This window comes from Eubalaena glacialis, chromosome 7, assembly GCF_028564815.1.
Source record: "Eubalaena glacialis isolate mEubGla1 chromosome 7, mEubGla1.1.hap2.+ XY, whole genome shotgun sequence".
NCBI classification, from domain to species: domain Eukaryota; kingdom Metazoa; phylum Chordata; class Mammalia; order Artiodactyla; family Balaenidae; genus Eubalaena; species Eubalaena glacialis.
The window spans coordinates 9,103,887-9,125,869 of record NC_083722.1 but is presented as its reverse complement, the minus strand read 5'-3'; the positions used below and the strand labels follow the sequence as shown (position 1 = coordinate 9,125,869).

The 21,983-nt window shown below is 34.1% G+C and overlaps 1 protein-coding gene across 9 annotated transcripts in view; it reads right to left on the bottom strand.

Moving 5' to 3' along the window:
* The window catches only part of HIVEP1 (HIVEP zinc finger 1), a 142,925-nt gene that overhangs the window by 46,330 nt on the left and 74,612 nt on the right, over positions 1 to 21,983 (bottom strand). The window lies entirely within an intron of this gene.

The following is a 21,983-nucleotide window of genomic DNA, read 5'->3' as shown; positions in this document are numbered from 1 at the left end:
TAAGGTTAAGGTACTAAAATGGGGAGACTATCCTGGATTATCACAGGACCCCTTCAAACTTAGTCAATCGACAGAAGGGGCAAGAAAGAGATTTGAAGTATGAGAGACTTGACCTGCCATTTCTAGCTTTGAAGATGGAGGAGGGGAACCAGGATCCAAGGAACACAGGTGAACTCAAGAGGCTGGGAATGGCCTTGAACTGAGAGGAGGAACTCAGGTGCACACAAGGATTTAATTCTGCCTAATGAACAAGGAAACAGATTCTCCCCTAGAGCCTCCAGAAAGAAACATGGCCCTTCTGACACCTCGACTGCAGCCCAGTGAGACCATGTCAGGCTTCTGACCTACAGAACTATAAGATAAGAAGTGTTTCTTGAACTGCTAAGCTTATGGTAATTAGTTAGACAGCAATAGAAAACTATCATAGGGGGCCACTGGCCACATATGACTATTTAAACTTAAAAACAAAGTCTGTTGCTCAAAAAAAGAACTTTCTATGTTCTCTGACCACAACAAAATTAAATGAGAAATAAACAGCTGAAAGACATCAGGAAAATCCCCAAATATTTGGAAGTTGAACAACATATTTCCAAATAGCCTAGGGGTTAAAGAGGAAGTCATAGGGGAATTAGAAAAATCAAAACAAACCTTCAGAGCACTAGGAAAACACAATAAAGAATATTTACCCCGCCAATGATAGGCAATACTCAAAATCAAACACAAGAGAAATCCCTAAAGTCTGGGACAACTAAAAGATTCTTGTAATAATCTCTATGATTTTTAATCATATCTCTAGATGATCAAGCTAATACAATAACAGAATAAAAAGAAACAAGATACAAATGATGGTAAGGAAGAAAACAGCATTATTTGCTGATAACATAATGGTCTCCTGGAGAACCTAGGAGAAGTAACTGAAACTCTACTACATCTAACAAGAGTTCAGTAAGTCAGCTGCCCACCCAAAACATACATATATCAATCTTTTGGCTTATACCAAAAATAGTTAGAAAATACAATGAAAAAATATTCTATTTATAACAGCAATAAAAATAGAAAAATGCCTAGAAGTAAATTTAGCACAAAATATTCAAAACATACAGAAAACTAAAAAGTCTTCTGATATGATTTCAAAAGGTACTTACAAAATGGAGAAACACACCATGCTCCTGGAGAGAATCAATATTTTGAGGATATCAATTCTTTTCAAATGTCTAAATTTTATACAATTTCAAACAATTTTTAAAATTTGCTTTTTAAAAAATATGACATGACTAATTTTCACCTGGGAGAATAGATATTCTAAACTAGACAATAAAATTCTGAAAAAGAATTATATAAAGAAAGAGATTAAATAGTAAAGTATTTTCTCAAAATTAATGGTTAAACTGAAAATCCACAGAAAGACTATATATGCATTTAGTATATGAAAAAGTGGCATATTTCAAAATCTTGGTAAAAGGATAATGTAGTTCTAAAATACGCAATGCAGGTTTCACAATGAGACAAAAAAGTAAAGTAGATGTTAAGCAGACACCACGTTCCAAAATAAGTTAAATGAATTCAGTGTAAGAAATAAAACCACAGAAAGAACTAGAAAAATATGGATAACTATTTAGCTAATCTTGAGAGTGGAAACACGTTTACTAAGCAAAAAAACCAAAAAAAAAACCCCCCCAAAACAAGAAAAAAAACAAGCAAAAGAAAAACCACTTTAATATATAAAAGTTAAACTCTCTCAGTGTATATCAAAAACACTTCAACATCGAAAAGCAAATGACAGAGAAAAGTATTGCAACATACAGGCTGACAACGAGTTAATATTCTAACTATAATAACATTTATAAGGGACTCCTAGTAATGACAAATTAAGTAAATCAAATGATCCTCCCTGAGAACAGCAGAATAGTTAAACAAAATATGAACATTATCAGTTTAAAGGCACCAAAACATTAAGAAGGCAATGAAAAGGTACTCGGCCAAGATCTAGGGGAGGATAAAAATCCAAAAAGTGAAATCAGCATCTGGGGCTCCTTTTGCTCAGAGAGGGTTTGCGTAACCAGAAGGAGTGATGAAAAGCTGAGCAGCTCTTTGGACAATCTAAAGAAGTGAAGGGTATAAATGATAGAACCCAGGGCAGGCCATGCATGGAGTCCCTATGAAAACCTACGTTTCCAGTTGAGAGCCGGAAGGGCTTCATTCTAGGAACGAGAGAACTGATGTGGACCAACCTTCGCACGAACTGTAACTCACTTCCAGGGACCCAGAAAATCCACAAACCCCAAACTTGATTAAGTTGATACTGTATTGGCTAGTCCTCCTAGGAACCTGGTAGAAGCAAACTAAAACCTTCTCTGGAGGAACATATCATCAACTTAGGCATCAAACTATTTCATTAGTTTTTCAAATAGAATGTCTAACTCATATTCAAAGATAACCAGGCACCTGAAAAGAGAATTCAACATGAGACAACCAACATTACAAACAAATTGACAGGGGTTCAATATATTGGAATTAATATAGAGACGTAAAAATAGGTGTGCTTATTTTGTTCAAGGACAAGCATACTGAAAATTCCAGAGGAGAACTGAGAAGTATAAAAAGAGAGACAACATATTTGAAAAGCCAAATATAAATTACAGAACTGAAAAAATACAATCAAATTTAGACCTCACTGGAGGGATTTAAGTTCAGAATATAACAGCTGAAAACAATAGGAAACTGAGACATAAGTCAAAAGAAACAACACGGAATAAAGTATTGGGTTGGCCAAAAAGTTCGTTTGGGTTTTTCCATAACATCTTATGGAAAAACCCAAACGAACTTTTTGGCCAACTCAATGCTAGGAGACAAAGGAATGCAAAATTCAGGAGCTAGATCTAAAACAAAGAGGATAAACTTCAAAGGCTGGAAATGGAATCTCAGAAGGTGAGGAGATAAATAATTGGGCAGAAGTAATATTTGAGGAGATAAGGTCTAAAAGTTTTCAAAAACTAATGAAACACATGAATCTACAGATTTGAGAGTACTATAAACCACAAGCAAGATAAATATAGAGAAATCACACCTATGCAGCACATCACTATGAAGCTGCAAAAGTCAGAGACAAGGCCAAAAGTCTTAACAGTAACAGAAAATTTAATTATAAAGACAGATTACCTTGAAACAAGCAATAATTAGGCTCACATGTGACAACTCAACAGCAACAATGTACTCAAGGAAATAAACTGCCAAGCTAGAATCCTATGCTTCTGTACTCAGAAAAAGTATTTTTCAAGAATGAAAAAGAAATAGACATTTTCTAATAAATGATACTTGAAATAATTTGTCATTTGAAATGTCACAACAGACCTGCACTAATGGAAAACTAAAGACAATTCTTCATGTAAAATAAAATTATCCCACATGGGAAACTAGAGATGTAAGACGAAATGAGTCCCAAAGTGATTAATGCATGTAAAAAATGAAGATGAATAGCAACTGCATAAAAGTAATAAAAGATATATGTGGAATTCAAATACATGATAATAATAGCATGTAAGTCAAAAGCAGGGTAAATGGACACACCCATAAGAGAGGAAGGAACAAATGCTATAGATGCAGAGCCCCGAAAGCTTGGAGCCAGTATCTGACACAACAGCAACCTCTCGAAGCATCACCGTGCTTCACTAAAGGCACATGGAGAAGAAGGTCAGAGTGGTTCTTGCAGCATTTAGTGAAGAATAAGTTTAGTTTTACTAACCAAAATAGATTCAAAGCTTTGACAATATTCCTAATGGGGGAAATACACTGCAAAACAATCAGAACATAGCAGCAACTCTGAACAAGAACCACAGCCCTGAAAAGAAAAGCAGGAATGGGATAAAAGTGGAATTTGAGATCAACTCCTCCAAAGTAACAACAAGAATCATTTAGTCAAGGGTTTAAACAATGCAAGATACAACATTAAACTTTTATAGCATAACAAATAGGCAACAGAATACATTTTAAAGAACTGTTCATAAGAAATAGAAAAATAATTATGGGGTGAGGGAGGGAATCTGAATTCACCATTAACAGGCTATGATGTAGCAAAAGAAAATCAGGAAACAGGAAACAGAAAAAGAATATAGGTTTTAACAGAAAAGGAAAATGTAGTAGAATAAAGACATACTAAATTTTATACATTACAAAATCTTTGTTAAAATAAAAATTTCGTTAAGTTTCAAAAAAATTAAAACACTATGGGATTGGAGTATAGAGATGGCATATCTCTGTCACCTGGAGTTCCGTATTTTTAAATTCATCATGCACAGGTATTATTCACATACAAATAAATGTGTAATGAAATACTCAACCACAAAGCAGGTAGTTAGCAAATTAAGAACCCAACAAATAACTGCTTATTTAACAATAATTTAAAATATAGACCAAAATCTAGCAGATAGAGACAAAATAGGTCCTCAAATATTTGTGTTATTAATCAAAGGCAAATAAATACTGCAGAACTTTTTTATATATAAAATAAAATTTCTTAAGCAGTCAGTATAATTTCAGAGAAATAATTTTGACTGTAGGAATAAAAAGTAAAATAAAAACAAAAATAAAATCAGAGATAAATCAAATTGAAAAATTTTAAAATAGAATAAGTAACAACTATGTTTGAAAATTTTAATTAAATAAAAAATCAGGGCTTCCCTGGTGGCACAGTGGTTAAGAATCGCCTGCCAATGTAGGGGGACACGGGTTGGAGCCCTGGTCCGGGAAGATCCAACATGCCGCGGAGCAACTAAGCCCGTGCGCCACAACTACTGAGCCTACGCTCTAGAGCCCATGAGCCACAACTACTGAGCCCACGCGCCACAACTACTGAAGCCTGCAGACCTAGGGCCCGTGCTCCACAACAAGAGAAGCCACCGCAATGAGAAGCCTGCACACCGCAATGAAGAGTAGCCCCCGCTCACCACAACTAGAGAAAGCCCGTGTGCAGAAACAAAGACCCAACGTGGCCAAAAATAAATAAAATAAAATAAATATATTTATTTAAAAAATCAATCTAATCAATAATAAATGTTCTCAGAAAGGAAAAAGGGGGACTTCCCTGGTGGTCCAGTGGTTAAGACTCTGTGCTTCCACTGCAGGGGGTGTGGGTGCGATCCCTGGTCGGGGAACTAAGATCCTGTATGCCGTGCAGTGTGGCCATAAAAAAATAAAATAAAATAAAATAAATAAAATACATTTTTTAAAAAAGAAATGAAAAAGGGTAGGACATAACAACAGAAAAAAACTATTTAAAATTATAAGAGAAGGTTATACTCCATCTTAAAATATTTGGATACTTGTATAACATATAGAATAAAAGAAGTTATAAATACAATCAACCCAAGAAGGCACAAACTTGAACAAGCCTAATTAAGGAAGAAAATAACAATACATCTACTGAAGACATATACATGCTCTTCTTCCTTTGCAAACATTCAACTTTCAAGTTAACTTACAGTAAACTTTCATATTAAACATAAGGAAAACCACCCAACACAATCAATTAAGTCCTGACACATCAAAACAGGTTTAACATTACAGGCCAATCTCAGTGCATGGCACAGCCATTCCAAAGCCAGAAATTATCCTAGATCCATCCTTCTCTTGTACCCAGTGATCACTGCTGCTTGTTCTTTCACCAAACCATCATTACTCAAATATGTCCCCTGGTGGACTTTGGATAGAAGAAAGCCTGGGTTTAAGTCCTGGCTTGACCACTTACTAGCTATGTGACCTTAGGTAAGTTCTGTTACTGTGCTTCATTATTTGTAAAACGCACATAATGGCACCTCATGGGGTTGTGAGGATTTTTTGAGATAATACATGTAGAAAGCATGGTGTGGTGTCCAGAACTTCAATTTTAGCTCATTAATATTGCTATTGTTGATGATATTATTATTACCATTATTCTTATTATATCATCATCATCGGTTGAATTGTGATACTAGAACAAAATACGTAAACCAGTATTTTAGCATTCACTTTCTATAATACCAAACTGAATACTGAATAATACTGATTAACACTTGTATTTTAGCTTCAGTGAAACTAAATTTTAATACTCTTCTAATAAAAAATCATAAACATATGTTTTATTTGATGTCTTAGTTTATAAAAGAGCTAATATTATTCTAATATGTTCCATGTATTAGAATATAAAATAAGAATTATTATTTGAAATAAACTGAACACCATTAAAATAAAGAATATTAAATCAACATAGAAAAACCAAATTATACCTCTTTCAGTAGTATATCCTTAAGAAATGACAGGGTAACCAAACTGGGTCACAAGTTTATTTTTCCGCTAAAAGTTTCAGCAGCTAAGATGTTCTGACTCTATCTTACTCAAAAGAAAAGAGATGAGAGAGTTCCAAATATATTTCTCTGGACTGTAGAACCAAATAATCCCTTTCTTGCTACATTACTTAAGGAAATGCTTTAGAACTCTATGTTCTTTTGGAGAAATTGCAGTCTTTAAAAAATTGTTAAAGCAAGCTGTATTTTTGTTTCAAAGAAAGCATTTCCAGTGGGCTTTATCTGTGGTTAGCTTCCTCATGTGTAGATAGAGAATCTAGTGTAGAATCCCTTTTATCAATTTCATAGCAATGTTCAGTCTACTTGTTTTGAAAATCTTTGAATCATCTGCACATAAAAGTTTTACTCTGCTGACCACCATAGCATCAGAAGAACTTTTTCAGATAAGTACAATTTTTGTTATTGATTTCTAATTTCATTCCATTGTGGTCAGAAAACAAACTTTGTATTATGTCATTCCTCTTAAACTTACTGATAAAAATTTTTATGGCCTAGGTTATGGCCTATCCCAGAGAATGTGCCATGTACACTGGGGAAGAATGTGTACTCTGCTGATGTTGGATGGAATGCTCTATGGATGTCTGTTAGGTCTGCTGGCTTATTGTGTTGTTCAAATCTTTTATTTCCTTGTTGACCTTCTGCCTAGTTGTTCCATCCATTATTGAAAGTAGAGTACTGAAGTCTCCAACTGTCCTATTGAATTGTCTATTTCCCCCTTCATTTCTGTCAGTTTTATCTCATATATTTTGGGGCTCTGTTATGTTTATAACTGTTGTATCTTCCTGAGGGATTGACTCTTTTATCATTACAAAATGCCCCTGTTTATCTCTAGTAACATTTTAAAATTTAAAGTCTCTTTTGTCTGATATTAGTATAGCTACTTCAGCTTTCTTAAGCCTACCATTTACATGACATACCTTTTTCCATCCTTTTACTTTCAATCTATTGGTCTTTTCCATCCTTTTACTTTCAATCTATTGGTCTTCTTCAATCTATTGATAGTTGTGTCTTTGAATCTAAAGTTTGTCTCAGCATAGACAGTATATAGTTGGATCTTGTTTTTTTATCCAGTCTGACAATCTCTGCCTTTCGACTGGACTGTTTAATCCACTCACATGTGATGTTATTATTGACATAGTTGTATTTATCTCTGCCACTTCACTTTTTGTTTTTAATACATGTTGTGTCTCTTTTGTTCCTACATTTCTGCTTTACTGCTTTATGTTACACTAGGTGATATTTTCTAATATAACACTTTAATTTCTTCAATGATTTTTTTTCACTTTTTTTTGAGTTATTTCCTTTGTAGTGCTTCAGGGCTTACCTTACATTTTAATTTATCTAACTTAATTCAAGTGAGACATGGAAACATTACAACTACATAGCTCCTGTCTCTTTCCCCCTATTTCTGTGGAATTATTGTTATACATATCATATCCATAAACATTACACTCCAACAATACTATGCTATAATTTTTACTTAACATAACTCTGTCTTTTAAAGATACCACTAAGAGAAGGAGAGCAAGTGCATACTTATAGCATTTGTTATTTAAACCTTCTTATTCGCCATTTTGATAAGCACTTTCAACCTGACTTTTAAGGAGCACCTCAGAGAAAGTGGTAAGAACAACCTTGTACTTCAAAACAGGTCCTCTTTGGCTATGTTCTAGCCAAGTTAGCAAAGAAGGTAATAGAAAATTGACAACAATCGAGATGAGGTGTTACAAAATAAGTATATTTTCTATTTTTATAACTTGTTCTAATGTCTTATAATATGGTTTGTATGAAAATAGTGAGTTGAAGAAACAAAAGATAAAAATCTGAATGTTGCTAACAAGATAGCTGACACTAATAAAAACCAAATATTCTGATATATTTCTGCAGGTTTAAAAAGATTACCTGGTAGAAAGCTGATTCAGACTTTGATTCAAACAATAAGTTTACAAAATAACAATCATACTTCCCTGACCAAAGGGTAATACAAATTCATATTCTTTTGCTTTGTTTTCATTGAGAAAGATTCCAAAAACCTTGGTGATTTTTCTAAGAAAGTTCCTCAATTCTTCAGAACATCACAACTTCCCACCAGGTTAACTAAAATGTTATATCAACATTATAAACTACACCAAGAGTAGTCTTAATCTTAGTGTTCAGAAAAATCAAAAGAAAGGATTCATTTGTACTAGATGTCCACAGTCTCTACTAAAGATTAAAGAATGAAGCTTTTATTTTTGTTAGAGAGACATACAGAAATGATTTTTATACATCCCTGCAGATATATACAATTAAATTATATAGATTAAATTATGGAGATAATTTGATATAATCAAACAATTTACTTCAGATATGCAGTCTAGATTACAGCAGGAGAAATAAAATATATCGATTTAAACACACTTCAAAAACAGAAGAAAGTAAGAGTATATATTGTTTAAAAGCCATGCCTGCTGTGTAACAGAATCCATCCTTACCACACCCCCATCCACCCACCCAGCCATCCATCTTCATTTATTTATAAATATTTGCCAAATGCCTACTGTATGCACTAGGAACCATAGAAGGTGCCAGTATATGATGTTGGGCAAACTGAACTGGGGCATTCATGAGGACACTTGTGTGGCAGCGGTGAGGGGAAGAGCTTAAGGGACGAGATCTCATAGGCTGTGTTAGGGAGCTTTGTCTTCACACTGAGGAGACACAGGAGGTTTGTTAACAGTTACTAAGTGGCTAACTTCATGCTAGGTGGTGGGCTTCAAGAAATAAACACCCATAGCAACATCCCCATTCTTGGTTCCCTTGCAGAGCTGTACTTCCAATACAGTCTGTCAAATCCTTTCCTCACTAGCTAAACATCCAACTATGCACACGTTACTATATACATTTGCTCTCATTTAAATTTTCTTCAGTCCTCTTCCTGCCTTTTCTCACTCATCAAGAGAGTCTCATTTTCTTCTTCCAAATCTTTTCTTGAATGAAATAGCTACTATTGTAGCTTGGTGGTCAGTGCAAAATTCTAAATTACCATCCTTAAAATTTGATATTCTTCTTATATATAGCATAGCCCAACAAAACACACTCTGAATACTGAATCAGTAGCAAAAGAATGCCCTATTTGGGTGAAATGGAACACTGTTGTTTCCATAGCTGTTTGCTTTCAATTTTTTTAAGATTTATTTTCTAGAATTTCACACAATCGTTTACCTATCCTTAACTGATTCTGCCTCCCCCTTGCTTTTATTTTCTATTCTTTCTTCCCCAGAATTATATCCCTGATTTCCATGCAACATGTGTACTGCCTTCTCTGATCTGAGTAAACATGAGAAAAAAGAACAAGTCTCCATGTAGGCAACAAACATCTGAGCCCGCCTCTCTTTTTTTTCTTTCTTTTGCCCCATACATAGGTTACAGAAGCAAAGCTGGAGAAAAGCTTAAATAAATCAACAGCAGTACACATTATCCTTTTAAGTCACCCTGCAACCCGATTCATATAAAAAATAATACAGAGGCATATGCATGAGGTCAATTATCTAAGAAAGTGAAGATGGTAAATTAAACATTATCTGGGTTTTTTTTCTTATCATTCTTCCATGAATCCCCAAGTGAACCAACAGAATGAGACCCATTTCTTTTGTTTTCCACAGTCCTGAGAGATGCTGTCCCCAAAGCAGCTCAAATCCATACATCATAATCTGAACTATTTCATATCTCTCTTGTGAAAAAATGAAGCAGTGGACATAAACACACACTTTATAGAATCTTAAACAAATATGTTTTGAACATTTTAATCTCCCTGAAACCCTGGTGTACCTTCCAATCAATTATAAAAGCACTGTGTCCTGACTTAACTGGCAGTGACTTTTTCCATTCCTAAATGGTGCATGAAATCACTTTGCATCTTATAATCAATAGCATTTTGAAGTCAACAGAATAGGCTATAAAACTGTAAAAGAATGCAAGCCTTTCAATGAATTCTATAAAAGTTAAATCTTGCTATTTTAGCCTCTAATTTAATAAATGATTACTCTATAGAGTGTAATCAGTAACACTGTTAGGAAATATACTGAGGGTTTTTGCCTCTCATAATTTGTAGGAAGCAAAGTTTTACTTTTTGCATTTAAACACCATGAACAGAATACTTAAAGACATTTATTTTACGTAAATGTACTAAAAGGTGCTTTATCATTATGCAAATCATCTTCTATAAAGCTGGCACCAGTCTAGTTGCAAAGCAATCATCTCTTGGGATTTAGTACTTTTAAATCTTGAAATATTGACAGGATTGACATATGATACCTTTAACTCACATACATGGCACAAATAAATAAAATAATACTAATTTTCCTGTTACGTGAGCCATTAGCATTGCCTATTACACTAAAAAAGAACACTTCAGGAGACCTGAATATTTAAATTTGAAATTCCAAGTAATATAGTATGAAAAGAAAAAAGAGATGACTTTCTTTTCTAAAAAACAGAAAATCTGTTCCTGTTTTCCCAAGGGAAATTTGTTAGGCACTGCTGCCAGACTACAGAAAACCTCATGAATTTTGATTCTACCAATTCAAATTTTATGATAATTTGGGCAAGAGCTGAGTTAAACAGGTTCCGTTAAGGTACAGACTTTTTCTTTCCTATCTATTTCCTAGGGCTAAAAAGAATGGATGATGCATAATAAAAAATTACTGAATAAAAGAATGAACTAATAAAAACTTTACAAGGAAAACATGATAAAATTTTTTTTGAGCATTTAATATTAAAAACTAGAATTTATAAATATATTTACTTAAAATAAACAGCCATTGAGTTCTACCAACCACCAGTCCCTCCCATCAGGAAGCTTGCACAAGCCTCTTAGATAGCCTCATCCACCAGAGAGCAGCCAGCAGAAGCAAGAAGAACTACAATTCTGTAGACTGTGGAACGAAAACCACATTCACAGAAAGATACACAAAATGAAAAGGCAGAGGACTATGTACCAGATGAAGGAACAAGATAAAAACCCAGAAAAACAACTAAATTTAGTGGAGATAGGCAACCTTCCAGAAAAAGAATTCAGAATAACGATAGTGAAGATGATCCAGGACCTTGGAAAAAGAATGGAGGCAAAGATCAAGAAGATGAAACAAATGTTTAACAAAGACCTGGAAGAATTAAAGAACAAAGACCTAGAAGAATTAAAGAACAAACAAACAGAGATGAACAATACAATAACTGAAATGAAAAATACACTAGAAGGAATCAATAGCAGAATAACTGACACAGAAGAACAGATATGTGACCTGGAAGACAGAATGGTGAAATTACTGTGGCAGAGCAGAATAAAGAAAAAAGAATGAAAAGAAATGAAGACAGCCTAAGAGAACTATGGGACAACATTAAACACAACAACATTCGCATTATAGGAGTCCCAGAAGGAGAAGAGAGAGAGAAAGGACCTGAGAAAATATTTGAAGAGATTATAGTCAAAAACTTCCCTAAAATGGGAAAGGAAAGAGCCACCCAAGTCCAGGAAGCGCAGAGAGTCCGAGGCAGGATACACCCAAGGAGAAACACGCCGAGACACATAGTAATCAAATTGACAAAAATTAAAGAGAAAGAAAAAATATTAAGAGCAACAAGGGAAAAACGACAAATAACATACAATGGAACTCTGATAAGGTTAACAGCTCATTTCTCAGAAGAAACTCTACAAGCCAGAAGGGAGTGGCATGATATATTTAAAGTGATGAAAGGGAAGAACCTACAACCAAGATTACTCTACCCGCAAAGGATCTCATTCAGATTTGATGGAGACATCAAAAGCTTTACAGACAAGCAAAAGCTAAGAGAATTCAGCACCACCAAACCAGCTCTACAACAAATGCTAATGGAACTTCTCTAAGTGGGAAACACAAGAGAAGAAAGGGACCTACAAAAAAAAACCCCAAAACAATTAAGAAAATGGTAACAGGAACATATATATCGATAATTACCTTAAATGTGAATGGATTAATTGCTCCAACCAAAAGACACAGGCTCGCTGAATGGATACAAAAACAAGACCCATATATATGCTGTCTACAAGAGACCCACTTCAGACTTAGGGACACATACAAACTGAAAGTGAGGGGATGGAAAAAGATATTCTATGCAAATGGAAATCAAAAGAAAGCTGGAGTAGCAATACTCATATCAGACAAAATAGACTTTAAAATAAAGAATGTTACAAAAGACAAGGAAGGACACTACATAATGATCAAGGGATCAATCCAAGAAGAAGATATAACAATTATAAATCTATATGCATAGACTGAATCCAACATAGGAACACCTCAATACATAAGGCAACTGCTAACAGCTCTAAAAGAGGAAATCAACAGTAACACAGTAAGGGTGGGGACTTTAACACCTCACTTACACCAATGGACAGATCATCCAGACAGAAAATTAATAAGGAAGCACAAGCTTTAAATGACACAATAGACCAGATAGATTTAATTGATATTTTTAGGACATTCCATCCGAAAATGGCAGATTACACTTTCTTCTCAAGTGTACGTGGAATATTCTCCAGGATAAATTACATCTTGGGTCACAAATCTGCCTCAGTAAATTTAAGAAAATTGAAATCATATCAAGCATCTTTTCCAACCACAACGCTATGAGATTAGAAATAAATTACAGGGAAAAAAACGTAAAAAACACAAACACATGGAGGCTAAACAATACATTACTAAGTAACCAAGAGATAACTGAAAAAATCAAAGAGGAAATCAAAAAACACCTAGAGACAAACGACAATGAAAACACGACGATCCAAAACCTATGGGATGCAGCAAAAGCAGTTCTAAGAGGGAAGTTTATAGCAATACAATCCTACCTCAAGAAACAAGAAAAATCTCAAATAAACAATCTAACCTTACACCTAAAGGAACTAGAGGAAGAAGAACAAAGAAAATCCAAAGTTTGTAGAAGGAAAGAAATCATAAAGATCAAAGCAGAAATAAATGAAATAGAAACAAAGAAAACAATAGGAAAGATCAATGAAACTAAAAGCTGGTTCTTTGAGAAGATAAACAAAATTGATAAACCTTTAGCCTGACTCATCAAGAAGAACAGGGAGAGGACTCAAATCAATAAAATCAGAAATGAAAAAGAAGTGACACGGACACAGCAGAAATACAAAGCATCCTAAGAGACTACTACAAGCAACTCTATGCCAATAAAATGGACAACTTGGAAGAAATGGACATATTCTTAGAAAGGTATACTCTTCCAAGACTGAACCAGGAAGAAATAGAAAATATGAACGGGCCAATCACAAGTAATGAAATTGAAACTGTGATTAAATATCTCCCAACAAACAAAAGTCCAGGACCAGATGGCTTCACAGGTGAATTCTGCCAAACATTTAGAAAAGAGCTAACACCAATCCTTCTCAAACTCTGCCAAAAAACTGCAGAGGACACAACACTCCCAAACTCATCCTACGAGGCCACCATCACCCTGATACCAACACCACACAAAGATACTACAAAAAAAGAAAATAACAGACCAATATAACTGATGAATATAGATGCAAAAATCCTCAACAAAATACTAGCAAACAGAATCCAACAACACATCAAAAGGATCATACACCATGATCAAGTGGGATTTATCCCAGTGATGCAAGGATTCTTCAATATATGCAAATCAATGTGATACGCCATATTAACAAATTGAAGAATGAAAACCATATGATCATCTCAATAGATGCAAAAAAGCTTTTGACAAAATTCAACACCGATTTATGATAAAAGCTCTCCAGAAAGTGAGCACATAGGGAACCTGCCTCATCATAATAAAGGCCATATACAACAAACCCACAGGAAACATCATGCTCAATGGTGAAAAACTGAAAGCATTTCCTCTAAGATCAGGAACAAGATAAGGATGTCCACTCTCGCCACTATTATTCAACATAGTTTTGGAAGTTTTAGCCACGGCAATCAGAGAAGAAAATGAAATAAAAGGAATCCAAATAGGAAAAGAAGAAGTAAAACTGTCACTGTTTGCAGATAACATGATACTATACATAGATAATCCTAAAGTTGCCACCAGAAAACTACTATAGTAATCAGTGAATTTAGTAAAGCTGCAGAATACAAAATTAATACACAGAAATCTCTTGCATTCCTATACACTGACAATGAAAGATCAGAAAGAGAAATTAAGGAAACAATCCCATTCACCACTGCAACAAAAAGAATAAAATACCTAGGAATAAGCCTACCTAAGGATGTAAAAGACCTGTACTCTGAAAACTATAAGACACTGATGAAAGAAATCAGAGATGACACAAACAGATGGAGAGATATACCATGTTCTTGGATTGGAAGAATCAATATTGTGAAAATGACTATACGACCCAAAGCAATCTACAGATTCAATGCAATCCCTATCAAATTACCAATGGCATTTTTTACAAAACAAGAAGAAAAAGTCTTAAAATTTGTATGGAGACACAAAAGACCCCAAATAGCCAAAGCAGTCTTGAGGGAAAAAAACGGAGGTAGAGGAATCAGACTCCCTAACTTCAGACTATACTACAAAGCTACAGTAATCAAGACAGTATGGTCCTGGCACAAAAACAGAAATATAGATCTATGGAACAGGATAGAAAGCCCAGAGATAAACCCACGCACCTATGGTCAACTAATCTATGACAAAGGAGGCAAGGATATACAATGGAGGAAAGACAGTCTCTTCAATAAGTGGTGCTGGGAAAACTGGATAGCTACATGTAAAAGAATGAAATTAGAACACTCCCTAACACCAGGCACAAAAATAAACTCAAAATGGATTAAAAACCTAAATGTAAGACCGGATACTATAAAACTCTTAGAGGAAAACATAGGAAGAACACTCTTTGACATAAATCACAGTAAGATCTTTTTTGACCCACCTCCTAGAGTAAGGGAAATAAAAACAAAAATAAACAAATGGGACCTAATGAAACTTAAAAGCTTTTGCACAGCAAACGAAAGTACAAACAAGACAAAAAGACAACCCTCAGAATGGGAAAAAATATTTGCAAACGAATCAATGGACAAAGGATTAATCTCCAAAATATATAAATAGCTCACGCAGCTCAATATTAAAAAAATAAACAACCCAATCCAAAAATGGGCAGAAGACCTAAATAGACATTTTTCCAAAGAAGACATACAGCTATCCGAGAGGCACATGAAAAGCTGCTCAACATCACTAATTATTAAAGAAATGCAATCAAAACTACAATGAGGTTATCACCTTACATGGGTCAGAATGGCCATCATCAGAAAATCTACAAACAACAAATGCTAGAGAGGGTGTGGAGAAAAGGGAACCCTCCTGCACTGTTGGTGGGAATGTAAATTGATACAGCCACCATGGAGAACAGTATGGAGGTTCCTTAAAAAACTAAAAATAGAATTACCATATGACCCAGCAATCCCACTACTGGGCATATACCCAGAGAAAACCATAATTCAAAAAGACACCTGCATCCCCAATGTTCATTGCAGCACTATTTACAATAGGCAGGTCACGGAAGCAACCTAAATGCCCATCGACAGACAAATGGATAAAGAAGATGTGGTACATATATACAATGGAATATTACTCAGCCACAAAAAGGAACAAAATTGGGTCATTTGTAGAGACGTGGATGGACCTAGAGACTGTCATACAGAGTGAAGCAAGTCAGAAAGAGAAAAACAAATATCGTATATTAACGCATATATGTGGAATCTAGAAAAATGGTACAGATGAACTGGTTTGCAAGGCAGAAATAGAGACACAGATGTAGAGAACAAACGTATAGATGCCAATGAGGGAAAGTGGCGGGGCGGGGAGCGGTGGGTTGAATTGGGAGATTGGGATTGACATGTATATACTAATATGTATAAAATAGATAATTAATAAGAACCTGCTGTATTAAAAAAAAAAAAAAAGAATGGGTAAGAGGACACAAACCCAAAAGGAAACAACCACACACACACACACACACACACACACACACACACACACACACTTTCTCTCTCTCTCCTTTACGCTCTCTCTCCCTTTCTCTCTCTCTCTCTTTCCCACTAACCAGAATTCATCTCACAATTGAAGATAAGAAATATTGGGGATTAACCATACTTTTGGTTAGCTTATAAAAATAAAATAAAAAATAAACAGCCACTAATGCTCATTTAATTACATTATTTCCTGGTAATTAATTTATAAACTAGCTAGCATTATTATAATACTGAAATAATTAAACTGCATTCCTTTAAAAAAATTCAGTAGTTCGGACATCTCACTAATATATTAAACTAGCCCTTCCACTGGCTCTATCCATGTGAGCTTTCATTTTATAAATTGCTAATGCCTTTCCAAGTTTATAACATTTTAAGTAACCCAACCAAGTTTTGTTTTATTGCACATACTTTCTCCCAGGCTGTTTTAAAACATTTTAATCTTATATTATATTTAATCTTATCTTAACATTATTCATTTTAATTTAATAAAAATCAGTCCAGCTTTTCCAGTATGCCACCTAAAGTTTAGTCTCACTTAGGAAGGACTTCATCATCCCTAATTATAGGAATATGCTCTCGTATTTTCTTAAGTATACTTAGCAGAATTCTTAAGGAAGAGAATGTCACTGGCATTAAAGCATAACCTTATTAACATAAAATACTATTCCAAATGAACCTTCATTTCTTTTTTTTTAATATCACATGTGCTATTTAAAAAAGAAAAAAACAAGGGGGAGTATTTTTCACTCCTTGCAGACTTATTCATATTATAAGGAGCTTAAAAAAATTTAGGAAAGTAGGTGAGCAAACTCTCTGGCTTTCATATTTACCCACTAATTAGAGTTCACAATCTAGTTTTTTGCTCATTAGTCTGTCACACTCACTTCTGAATTACTCAATCTAGTTTTACATAGGAACCTAACTTCCCTCAAGCTTCCCCAGATAACGAGGGTAATTCCAGGCCATTCATTATGCCTATGTTAACAAAAATCCTACTTGTCAGGTGACTCCTTGGAGCAAGTCTGAATATCACAGAGTTATTTCAGCAGGACAGATTCCTTAATGTATTTCTTAAGCCATAAACTGCTTATATCCTTAGGACCCATTACTCTCATATACATGGTAAAATAGATGATTAACTGAAATTATTTTTTAAATAAAAATTTTCTGGTGGCTAGAGTACATAATTTCAGAGTGATGGCTGCTGAAAGGAAACTATAGGTATTATGGTGGTGATTTCAGGATTTTGCTGTTTGAGACAGAATAATATGAAAAATCCCAATGCAAGCTGACCTAAAATCTCCACCTTTTTCTATACCCATTGTTTGACTCCTATTTTTTCCTGAATCATTACAATATTTTTTTAAAAGGGGATCTCTTTACTCAAAGGCTTAATTTAGAACAGGACTAACTGTACTACAGATTCAACTATCACTAGAATACAGCTCTCACCCAGTTACGATGCAGAATAATATTAGAACAGCACAGACGTGAAAAGTCCTCACGCCACTTTCTGGACGCAGTCCCTGGGATAAGGTTATTTAACAGTTTTCAACTTCAGCTTTTCCATCTTTGTAAAATGGTGAATTTATCTGTAAACCGCTGAATTCTAAATTTCTAACATAAATTCTAGGAGCATTTTTATAGAACATTCCCTGAAACTTTTGACTATACTGTATTCAGAAACAGAAAGCAAATTATTTTAGAAATACAAACTGGTTTTAAAATTAACATAACAATGCAATTAAGTCAGAAATCACTAACAAAAAAATAAATAAAATCCCCAACCATCCCCAAGGGAAAAAAATTCTATCAAGAGAGTGAAAGAAGAAACCAGCACAGAAATTAATGAAAGTAGCAAACATGAAGTCACGTTTAATATAGCTAAAGCTAGGTCTACAAGGAAATCAATAGCTTTAAATGATTCTAACAGGAAAGAATAGACTTAAGAATGAATAAGCCCAGTTTCCAATTTAAGAAATTTCATAACAGAATAAGCTCAAAAAAGAGGAAGAGATAATAAAGAGCAAAATGTAATGAAATGGGAAAGTATGATACAAGAGAATATCAAGAAACTCAGAAGTTGGTACAATAAAAGGGGAGTGAAACAGACAAACCTCTGGCAAGACTAATCAAGACAGAGAGAAAAGGCACAAATGCACAATATTGACAGTGAGAAAATGGAGACACAACTACAGATCCAGCAGCAATGAGAGAAAGTAAGAGAATACCATGAATGACTTTTTGCCAATAAATGTGAATAGTTAATAAAATGGATAAATTATAAGAAAAATATCTGAAGAGAAAAAAGAAAACTCGAATAATCTCATATTATTAAATACACTGACTTGGTCAATTAATCTATGACAAAGGAGTCAAGAATATACACTGGAGAAAAGACAGTCTCTGCAATAAGTGGTGCTGAGAAAACTGGACAGCTACATGTAAAAGAGTGAAATTAGAACATTCTCTAATACCATATACAAAAATAAACTCTGAATGGATTAAAGACCTAAATGTAAGACTGGATACTACAAAACTCCTAGAGGAAAACATAGGCAAAACACTTTTTTTCATAAATCACAGCAGTATTTTTTTTTGGATCCATCTCCTAAAGTAAAGGAAATAAAAGTAAAAATAAGCAAATGGGACCTAATTAAACTTAACAGCTTTTGCACAGCAAAGGAAACCATCAACAAAATGAAAAGACAACCAACTGAATGGGAGAAAATATTTGCAAATGATGTGACCTATAAGGGATTAATATCCAGCATACATAAACAGCTCATACAACTCAACATCAAAAAAAAAAACCTGATTAAAAAATGGGGCAGAAGAACTGAATAGACATTTTCCCAAAGAGGAAATGCAGATGGCCAACAGGCACGTGAAAAGATGCTCAACATGACTAATCATCAGGGAAATGCAAATCAGAACCACAATGAGGTATCACTTCACACCCATCAGAATGGTTATCATCAAAAAGAACACAAATAACAAATATTGGTGAAGATGTGGAAAAAAGGGAACGCTTGTACACTGTTGGTGGGAATGTAAATTGGTGCAGCCACTGTGGAAAACAATACAGAGGTTTCTCAAAAAACTGAAAATAGAACTACCATATGACCCAGCAATTCCACTCCTGGGTATATATCCAAAAAACCAAAAACACTAATTTGAAAAGATACATGTACCCCAATGTTCATAGCATCATTATTTACAATTACCAAGGTATGGAAGCAACCTAAGTGTCCATCAACAGATGAATGGATAAAGAAGATGTGGAATATATATATACACAGAATGGAATACCACTAAGCCATAAAAAAGAATGAAATTTTTCCAACTGCAAATAATATAATTTTATTTTTAAAGCTCAAACTCAGACAAAACTAAAAGGATATTGTTTGAGAATACACAATTATTTTTAAGAAGCACTAAAATGATGATGTAAACTTAAGAACAGTTAAATATCTCTACCAAGCAGATAGTGGGATGAAATGGAGACTAGCATGTAGGTTGATACAACAGTACACATTAGCAATGTGCCAGTTCTTAAATTGGGTATTGGAATCAAAGATTACCATGTTATTCTTATGATTTATAATAATGCATATTACATATACTAAGTATTATGTACTAAATGTACATGATAATATATATTACACATTATATATATAATAATATATGTGATAATATATGATATTACATATTACATATGTAATAATATATATTACATATACTTATATATATTATTTTATGTGTCAAATATTGTGTGATAAAAATTTAAAACAAAGTATTAAAATTAAAGTTTATTCATGAGACAGCATATAAAAGCTTTCCTAACTGATCTATTTATTTCTTCCCAGTTTATTTCATACATATTCATCACTACATCTGTGACATTCACTATTTATTTTATTTAAATCTCGTACAATAATTTTAGAAATAGTGTCAAGCACAGTGGATGTTAAGACCAAGTAAATAGTGCTGTAAGGAAGAAAATAAAGACATTATAGAGAATTGTATGAATGTTGCACGCTATATTTATCCCCAAATTGGTTACAATCAAAATAAATCACATTCTAGTCATCTGACTTTCATTCATAAGAGAGAGAAAGAATAAAAAAAAATATTACCATAATTTAGTGCACTTCTTTATTCTATTGGTGTATAACGAGCCAAGTCAGTTTCTTTGCCACCTTATACTAAACAGATGAATCCTTCCTTAAAATGTTAGAAAACAGGAAAGACATCTTTTTTAATCTACCAATAAGCAAGGTTTGTTTTCCTTAAGAGCCTACTGGTATGCTAAATGCTTCTGAAGATAAATTAGTTACTTGTCCTAATGGTTAAAAAAAGAAGAGGGGGAGAAAGAACCTTGAATAGGTTAAGGACCACAGCATCTTCAATGGAGATGAAGCCTTAGAAACATGAGCAATGTAGAAAAAAAGGCAGATGTAGAAAAAGTTAAAATTTCAGGGGAAATAACCAAAAGCATGTTGGAAAAAATAGTGGAAAAGTGGTCTATTCTAGATGACTTATCTTAATCAATAAAAACAATAAATAACTCTAAATTTTTAAAGTATATTCTTCAAAAGAAGAAATGAATTTCCTTTCATCAAACAGACAGCTCAGCAAGCAAAGATCTGAGAAATCTCAAGACGTTTATTACTCAAAATTTTTATCTCAGGTTGTTAAAGACGAACTGATGTTACTCCTCAATTATATTTTGGAGGAAAACTATTTTATTTTTAATTTGCCCAGAATGCGTATGTAAAAATGAAAGCTGAGTAGAAATTCTAGGCAGTGAATTGCGCAGAACACTGCTCACTTGGTATTCATCCTAGGTCTTAAATAAGTGTAGCCTGCCAAATGCAGCCCACTGGACTATTTTCAACCTCATTATCCAATTTCTTTTTCTAGATTCTCTGTTCCATTTCCTCCTTCCTGTCAGACATTTAGTTCATGGTTTTTAAAGCTCTTTGCCACAGGGGTAGGAAAGAGGGAAAAGGAAGACAAGAACACATTTATTTTCCTAACTGAAGCAGCTCTAAACCATCAGTAGATGCGGAAAAGATTGACCATGACAAAGAACTTTAAATTGTTAGGTTCTTATAGCCTGAGTGTCTCAAATGCTTCATGATTTCAGCAATGTGGGAAGGGATATTTAGTCAACCTTTCAAAGGAACGGTGTGGCTGTGGTGACTTCTCTGCTCTTCTTAGACTTGTGTTTCTGCAAGAGTGTCATTAAAGGGTCATATTTGATATGGGCCTCCCAGAGATCCCATGGTGGGTGAGGGGAGAGAAAAAAGAAGGAAGACACTTTAAGGTGTCCGTGCATCACAGCGTCACTACTCAGACCAACCCCAAACAACCCTGGAGACTTCACAGGCTGGTCCAAGGGATAGAGAAGCTGGACAACCGGAAATTATTTCCACTAACGATACCTAGTTAGGAACCTAACTAGATTTAAAAAAAAGACTTTCCATTGGAATCCTATGTAGCTAAATTACTCTGCCAAAATATCCCACTGTAATTAGAAGATACAACAAGGATAAAGCAATAATAAATCATGAAATCTAAATGCCATAAAGAGAACCGTAGATCCTTC